This window comes from Botryllus schlosseri, chromosome 7 (genome assembly GCF_051294905.1).
Source record: "Botryllus schlosseri isolate E-star chromosome 7, Bs_hap1, whole genome shotgun sequence".
NCBI lineage: Eukaryota > Metazoa > Chordata > Ascidiacea > Stolidobranchia > Styelidae > Botryllus > Botryllus schlosseri.
Window position 1 is genome coordinate 27,875,561 of NC_137242.1, and position 9,233 is coordinate 27,884,793.

Sequence of the window (9,233 nt, forward strand, 5' to 3'; positions counted from 1 at the left end):
GGCACTATGATTTTCATTGCAATTGATGCATTTTCTGTTATTTTGGCATTCATTGTATGCATGGTCCATGGCGCCACATTTTGTGCAGCTCGGTTTTCCGCGGCAAGATTTAGAGGTGTGGCCGAATTTGTTACATCTGAAGCAGCGAGTTGGCGGTGGATTGTAAGTGTTCGTGCGGAAGCGTGGGTAACCGAACGTGACGTAGTTGGGTACCTCTGTTGAACTAATGTATAGCAACCCTTTCTCTGCCCTCTGTTTCAGGCGTTTGAGGTGCGACACACTACTGGCAGCCAGGTCTTCTAACAACTCACTCTCCGGTATTTCTAAGGGTACCACTTTGATGACTGCGCGATTGGCGTATGGCTTCTGTGCGGTGTGAGGTGTAACTGAGATAGCAATTTTAGTATTTGTGGTCGTGTCAATTAATGAAACGCATTCTAACATTTTAGTCACTTGCTTGTGGTTATGACACGTAAGGAGAAGATCTCCCGAAGGGAGTGGCTTGATACCAGCATAGCTGTCGATGATGGCGTATAAAGCTCTGTTAACTTTCCCAGGGTGATATCGTGTCGTCACCCTATCTCTGCCCGAAATTATAACGGTCATACTACGGACGGGATCCGTCACGAATGCGGATCCCCCACTTGACACCGGTGTTGCCAATGATGCACTCGGGATAATGCTCGGTGAAGACTGAAGAGCTATCAAAGTTTTGACCAGACGATGGCTGAGAAGTCGTCGTAGCGTTGGGATTATCTACGATCGCGAATTTCCTGGTAGGAATCTTGGTATTCCCGCAAGATCCAACAGCTCCCTCATCGCTATCTGGATCTTCCATTCTACGTTTGAGATTAGAGGTTATACCCTCCATCACCTACCCTTTTAATGCGGTGAGGGTATACAGTATATACTCTACTAACTACCTGACAAAGAGCCCAAGAGACACGTCTGCATATTATACACTACGTAAAGACCTAACCTCGCGTAGTATCGATACCTAATGAGGCAAACGAAGACAAGCGATAATTACTCTTTCACGAGAGACCTCCGTACTCGACGACGGTCAGACGGGAATGCGCACTCCTACATAGTGTTGCATGGAATAACGGAATAGGACATCGACTGTATTTTGTTATCCGAGGTAATGAATAATACCGAACACACGATTTACTTTACTACATCTCGACTCATGGGGATGAATAATTAAAAAAAAAAATCAAATATAGTGTTTCGGAACTTCGCGAATTTTTCGATTATACTTCACAAGATTCAGTGTAGAAGTTTAGTAGAAGTGAACGAGTTTAATAGAAGTATTTATCTAGCTACTTTACGAAATTAAGTGTACCATTTTCCGAATCGGTACGGAACAAAGCGACTAATTTGTCTGACTTACTTGCACGAATTACAAGCTACATAATACAACAAGCAAAAAACCTACTTGAGTACTCTGAAGAAGTCACTACTTACTTGTTTAGTCGCTCGGAAATCACCACTTCTTGTACTTTACTATAAATTTATTGAAATGTACTTTTTCATTGAGCTCGACGAGCGGTGGGAGTTTCATCTATATCCTCTAATGCACTTTCACGCTCCGGAATGACTTATCGCAATGAAAAACTAGCAAATCTACATCGAGAATTTGAGAAGTCTCACTTCATTGTATTACAATATACAATTAATCAACATAACGACTTGACACTTTCACGTTATTCAGTAACTCGATTCTCGAAACTTGTTGCTAATGCGATTTACTGTTGGTGTGCAAAGGGTTAAGAACGTTTTAATGTAGTTCCACATTCTAGTTGTTTTGATGAAAGGAAAAATCATTCGATAACTCGCCACTTCTTGTTGGTAAAGTAAATTGTTTGCTAACCAATTTGTGGTTGCTATACGTATCTAGTCACGTGATCGAAGTCCTGCAAATGGCCTATTGCGCTTGATTATCACGCGGCTTCACCGTGACGTTTCTTCTGCTTTGTCGGGTTCGTGAGCACTTGAGCGTGGAGTGATTGTGATGTCATAAGTCATCGGATGTTGTTTACCGCTGCACACTTAGTTTGAATTATATTCCGTCTATACCGGCTAATTGTATTTCCGAGATTATAGCGTTGGAACTGTAAGGCAATATGAATGAAGTTCTTCGTTGAGATAAGTTGAGCAAGAGATTTTTCGGGCTAATAATAATTTTTTTTGATTGATTGTCAAATGGTGTTTCGAATAGCAGTTCAGTCAGATTAACTGCTTGTTTGCGTTAGGCTTCTATAATAAAACTTGATATAAATGCTTATAGTTTTCCGTGGCCTGAAATGTCAGATTGGCGGCAGTGAACAGCGTGATACTTGTCAAGTTATTAGTGCTCTGAACATAATGCGTACCACCGGTCCGTTGATATTTTATGCTGAACCGCGGAAGAGTGTCGGTACCCCTCACCGTATCTTGGCGTGTTGTGGTTATGGCTTTGACATCATTTATTGTTAGTGCATTCATTAATGTATGTACATTAACGGAACATGGGATATACCCAACCGATATATTTTCTCTGTCTGCAATATCTGTGACGGAATTTACAATAATGGATGTTCGTTACAACGGTTGGCATTTCAACTGTTCAGCCAAATACTATATCTAGTAATAATTTCTGAATAAAATTTGTGATACTCTTTTCAGTTAATCTACGAGTTATTTTGTTGCTATATTTAGCCTTTATTTTATGATGAAGACTGAAGCCACGAAGTGCTTGCGATATGCCCAAATATCAGTAAAAGTATGATGGTGAATTGAAAAGATTGCAGCGTTGGCGAAGGCAGCAGTTCATAACATATCGTCCTCTAAGCATCTGTTCAACCTGCATCGACAATGGCCATGACCAACCGATTATCACTACATCGCAAGAATATGAGGCCAGCGGAATTACCCAGATACCAGAGACTATGGCCCTTTTCATACCGGGGTTCCGGGAATAACATTTCTCGAAAATGTTTACCGGAACCCCTCTATGTGAACATAACACTGGTGTTTCGGGGCGGTATGAACGCACTTATTTTCGGAGATTTTTACGGGACCGACTGAGTATGAACACGAATGGCGCAGCTGGGTTCCCGGAACGCTGTCAATCAAACTTTTAGTTACGGTAACGCGCTGTTCATTCCGACTGCTTGTATTTCGAGGTCAGCTACCTGCGGCATTTTGATCTTCTAGTGTAATGGTGTTGGGAATGTATTATTCTTGGATTTATATTCTGTATGCTCACAATACGTAGTCACTGACTACTAGTCAGCTTCTTTTTGCTGTGGTTTTGTAAACAGAGCACGGCTAAAAAGGTAGAACACCATCTCCAAATGATGCAGCATTGGGTGAGTTGCCTGAAAACTTTAGTAGGACTTCAACACTAATTTGGTAGGTGATCTTAACCCTAACCAAATTTGTTACATCAAAGGCTAGTTTCTAACCACGGATATGTTGTGCGTAGGTTAGTCACCGTCATATACGCCTACTGAAAAGCGGATTTAGTAACATCTGCTTTGATAGCGGCAGCACAGCAGACAATGATGTCCTTAGCTCTGAATCACTAACCAAAATTGAAATTGTATAAACGGGCTGGTAAACCATCGTACATCATCCAAGCCATAATTTGGTTTTCACCTATGCCTTCATTTTCTTGTTACAACCAAGTCATTCCTTTGTTATGCAATGCTAGGCAAGTGTAACTTAATCTGATCTTTCCGCAGGTCTAGATGGAGGATACTGATGAAAAAGGTGGAACTGTGCAAGTGTGCATTAAAGTTTCTCTCATGAATAAAATGAAACAGCACAAACACATCTGGTTAAGCAAGAGCATTGTTTATTGAGAACACAGGGCATTTCCGACGTCTGGGCCAGCGATACTTGGATCACCACCAGGACTTCATTGCGTATACCATCCTCTGTATCATTCTGGCCTTAGCGGATTGCAGTTTCTGAGAAAAGCCGGACACCGCGCCTTCAGTCGACCAAAATCTTTCAACCTTCATGTGTGCTTTGCTAAGTTTCTGAAAAAGCAATTGTGAATTTTAAGGGCAGCAGAAAGAAATTTATATTACATATTTGAAATTAGCTTCAGCTTATGCTCTGTTTGTGTTTCAGGGAAAAGGCTTCATGAGCCGAGGCTGAAAGGGATAGGCTGCGTCATCAGTTATGTAGGCTAGTACGGAAACCTCTGGCTTCCAATCATGAAGTCATCCTGACAAACTTGAATGCAGCAAATGCATGTTTGGTACAAATGTTGCTGTGGTAATTTTTTACCCACCCACAACACTCAGACTTGTACAAAGTACTGGAATTTTAAAATGCGCAACTTTAACTAGAACTACCTTTTTAGCCAAAGGGCCACATTCGATGACGAACTATTGTGCGGCCCACTAGGCGCGCGCCAGACGAGGAAAGGTTTTGAAGTTGATAAATTAATAATATTGTCACTTGACTATATTGCAAGCCTGCAAGGACTGGACTATTCGGCACCTGGACATATCGATATCGAAAGCTTCGTCCAACATGCGTCAATCATTTTTTGCCTAGGTTTCATAGTCGACGGTATTTCTGCGAGCGTAATCGGGAGGTCGCGAATATATATAGACTCAATCTGATACATTAGGCGTTCTTTCATTTTCACAAAGGGGTAACAATATTAAAAGCAAGAAATCGAGTTACAAGATGTTCACAATCTGTGCAATCCATTTTTGATAATACTACTTATTTCGGAAATTCACTCGCGAGCCACGGGTAGGCCGGCCCTGAACTAGAACTACCAACTTCTCAAAATCTGCAATTGGAACTAGAACTACTCACTTTCAAATATCCGCAACTATAGAACCAGAAAGTATTCACTTTTCCAAATCCACAACTAGAACTACTTAGTTTTGGTAACCAAAACCAACTAAATGAGTGAGCCGGGTCACAAGTCACAAGTCGATCCCACTTTAATAGTTTTGACTAGATTCAAGTCGAGTCATTTTCAATTCACCACCGAGTCAAATCCGAGTCCAACTCATCGAGCAGAGCGTCGAGTTCGAGTCATGGTTTTATGACTCGAGTCCGAGTCCAAGTCATTGTGTTGACTGCTCAGTTTCCAGTTTAAGTCTATTTTCCATCAATTCTTGTAGTGGTATGCTACGGTATGCTATTCAAAAACTGGCTGACATTCCGCCATGACAAATATAGAAATATTACTCTGCACTAGGGATGGGCAAAATCGGGTACCTGAGTGATTCGATTCTGAATCACTTATTACGCTTCGAGTCGAGTATCAGTTCAGTATCAACATGATGACATCACAACACAATGTACTATGCCAAAATTCAAATGTGTAGGCTACCTTTTATGTCACTGTCACAAAGAACATAACGCCTACTGTCCGTCACATTAAAGATACTTTGGTGTTTTTTCAACCATACCGATTTCATTGCACTGCTTGACAGTGTTACGGGATGATCATGACTTCGGAAATGTGTTATTTCCAGCAACGTTCGTAGCTTTGTACTATATCTCGTATGTTGCGACACGGCCAATCAAGGTTTCAAGGCTTACTCAGTGGAAAATAGTATCAAAACTACGGTATAATTCTCATTAGTAAATCAACTTTCAGTATAATTTTAGTACTCGAAAAATAGTATTTTACTACTCGACTCGAATCAATAAAGTTAATGCTCGATTCAGATTCGAGTACTCGAATCATTGTGGCTAGCCCTACTATAGGCACCACTGGCACCAGCAATTATTTTTAATAAAATCAACTTGTGACAGTTGCCTTCATAAAATACATCTGATGTTTACCTGGATCTATAAACGATTGGCTTCATTGGCTAGCCTCCAAAGAGCGACAGCTACTCAGCAATCAAGAGAAATTGAGTTCGTATAATTTGCTGGCTGCTTTTCGTTATGGTCTCGAAGCTTGTTGCAGAGTATACCAAATGTTTCTCTCACGGATTTCTAGAATTCCCTGGTTTCTCTGTACAGTATACATAAGATTAGATTTACCAAAACCATTATACAGCAACCACAAAGATAAACTGACTTTGTCGTACGCAGAACGCAGATGTGATCGGTGGTTCTTTTCATTCCAGGACTCTATCCTCTTTGCTGGCTTTCAGTTTCTACTCTCAGCTTCGGTTGATAATATACAAGCCATGAACATGCTCGGGCTCTATTACTGATACAGGTATATTGAGTACGGTATAGAGCCCCATACTCCATACACATCGAGAAGGCATATCCGCAACATCCCATAGCAAAAAGTTGGAGCCAATTTCTCCGCATCTCACGAATATGCCTCTTTCACGTCGTTTTCCACAAGCATATTACAACTGGAACACCCCACAGACATGGTTTCGTAACTGTCAACACTTACGGAGAATCGCGTTCATACTGGCCATAATTTCCCGCGAATTTACCGAAAAAACGACCTGTATGAACATAAGTTCGCGGTAACTCTAAATAGGTATGAACGCGCTCATTTCCCGGAACTGTTTCGGTAATTTTTTCTCTATGTGAACATCGCCTGTTTCGGAACTTGTTCCCGAAAGAGTTTCGTAAATCCGGTATGAAAAGGGCCTATGCCAGAGGTCTCAAACACGCGGCCCGCGACGGCATTTTGGATTTCGAAGTATTCGACAATATTGAACTATCAATTTCTTTTTTTAATTTGAGGACTTAAAATTCGCTCTAAAACTACTCCAGAAGTCTGAAACTGCTCATCAAACTTCACTATTACATACCTTTCATAAGTTACCACGCAGTGGAAGATCAACTATTACATGACATTACTTGTTCATGATGGTAGAACATGACCTGTTGATGATTCGTGACTGAAAATTGTGATTTGGACTTGGGCGCCACCTTCCGTAGAAATACTCATACTCGTACTCGTCGCGTCAAACGTTACAATCAGAAAAGGATTTTGTGACTCAGAATGCCGTGATTTGGTACAATCACGGACGCAACAAACTATCAAACTGGTATGAGAAACAGTAAAATATCAAAAGTTCGTAGCTTGCGTTGCGTAGCTTATTTAGATATCTAAGCAGGTCGGTATGATAACCACCATTGGCATTATGTTGCCCCTTTGATGTATAGTTGGTTTCATTCTGTGTCATCTTGGGTATATTTTTATATGTTATTGTCACCACGTAAATGTGGCGATCATCAAGTAGTCGTAGCCTATGCTTCACCTTCGGCGATTGCACATTTCTACTGCTACGGTACAGTATTCATTATGTTCAAGTTGTTATCGATCTGTTCCATTAAATCTAACGCTGATTATATTTGACTTTGGTAATGACATGATCTGATTAATATAGCCTAGTTATCAGGAGTAGATCTATGCCCTAAACCAGGATTATAGGCTGTACTGCTCCAATGCTCTGATATCAGATCAATATTTGTAAAATTATTAAATTCTACCTTTAATTGTGGCACGTCATATGTCCACAATGACTGTAAAATTATGACGCGACAGCTTTTACGATGTCCTGATGCATGTACTGTCGCATGGGGTCTACAACTCATTATTTTGACAAACTATGCCAAGTACAGCAAAAATTTTATTCAAATATTTAAAAAAGAGCTTTTTGTCGTGCCAGGCGTGAATTCACAATAGTAAATCACATTGTCACGATGCGCGTGGAATGTGAGTCTGCGGAGTCCCGTCAAATAAGGCTTACTTGGAAATACATTGAATCGGGGCCTACGATACTTAGTAGTACTAAGTACTTAGCAGTTCTAAGTATCGTAAGCCCCGATTGAATTACCCTTTGTTGGTGCTGCGGCCCTCGGCGCCATCACAAAGTCGGAAATTGGCCCGCGAGCACATTTGAGTTTGAGACCTCTGGACTATGCTAAGCCTAAACTTGGGAAAAATCATTCACAATTGGCCTCTGAATGAAGGTAGCGTGCCACACAGTGAGTAGGCTGCTGATGGTAGCTCCGCGTTGCTTGATCCTATTCTTCCCGCCAAGTCACAGACTTATTTGATAAACCAGATTTTGTCTGTATTTCAATTCAAGAGCAGGAATAGCTGTATCAAACTGGTACCGGAAAGAAGATCTCTGAATCTTGACTGGAATCTATGTCGTTTTATGCATTTTATAAGACTGGTATTTTGTATGTATATATGCTCGTGGTGGATTTTATTATAACTAAAACTATAATGAAAACCTATTGTCGAATCGTGATGTCTTACAACATAAGAGGGTCAGTATGTATGCCAGAAAGCAAGAGTTATTTAGGTAGCGATAGGGCTAATAGCGGGTGTAAGCTGCAGTAGCGAGAGGGCTAATGGACGGCAACAACGGGTTAATGAGTCTGCGGCAGAATTGCGAAAATTGTTTCTTTTGAAGCATCATTTTGACATCGAATGCGTATTATACGCCGGGCGATCGCTTCCCATTTTGTTGGCTGGGTGAGATCTCGCACAAGCCATGAGCGTCAAAAATTTAGACTAAATGGTTAGGCACTGATATGTAAGGAAATAAATGATAGCCCTGATCGGAACTTACTTATTGACGAGTTTGCAGCAGAAATCTGGAGAATGCAGTTTCTTGTACAAGTAATTTTGTTAACCAGACAGTGAATAATGTCTGCAGTTTCGTGGCCGTATGCCTAGCTTTTAACAATAATTTTGTCTGAATATTGGTATGGTTTATTAGTCTTTTTGCAAAGTGATTTAGAACAGATGTGTAGTCTACTATTCCAATTTGACATAGACGTGATACAGTCAGCAATACAACCTAGTATATTCTTCTGAAGTGCTTGGTCACTGTTATTCTTTTGAGGTTGAGTGATGTAATAGTATTATCCCCGGATAAGACAGGACATAGGCCTAGTCCCAGCACCTCGCTGAAACCTTCATGTGGTGTGCTTGACGTGGTGTGCTGGCTTATTACTAATGTCAGCCGACAGCTTCCCAGATTTGTGGAGTATTAGCTTGATGTTCTATAATATGATGCCATGCTACATCCTCGATCCTTCACATTTCAAAAGGCTATTAAAATTACTCATAAAAATAAAATAGTATTTGTATATACCAACAATCACTGTTATTAGTAACAATATTGATAAAGTTAGTCATTATTAGAAAATAGCAATTCAGTTGCATTGAGGAAGAGCATTGCAAAAAGCATCTTCGTGACTAACGCAAGGTTGCCGATGCAGTCACAAATTGGTAGAATTTTTGGAGTTATGCAATAATACTGTGAAGTAGT

The 9,233-nt window shown here is 40.6% G+C and overlaps 2 long non-coding RNA genes across 2 annotated transcripts in view; one reads left to right on the forward strand and one right to left on the reverse strand.

Annotated features, from left to right (window-relative positions):
* LOC145442726 (uncharacterized) overlaps positions 1–3,051 on the reverse strand; it is a 99,503-nt gene extending 96,452 nt beyond the window's left edge. The window contains exon 1 of the long non-coding RNA XR_013916142.1: positions 2,930–3,051. This is a non-coding gene — a long non-coding RNA (uncharacterized LOC145442726). The remainder of the gene's footprint in view (positions 1–2,929) is intronic.
* A 132-nt stretch (positions 3,052–3,183) lies between these two features.
* LOC145442721 (uncharacterized) lies at positions 3,184–3,817 on the forward strand. The gene is made up of 2 exons (XR_013916137.1): positions 3,184–3,353; positions 3,729–3,817. It is a non-coding gene; the product is annotated as an uncharacterized LOC145442721 (long non-coding RNA).
* The last annotated feature ends 5,416 nt before the right edge of the window (positions 3,818–9,233 follow it).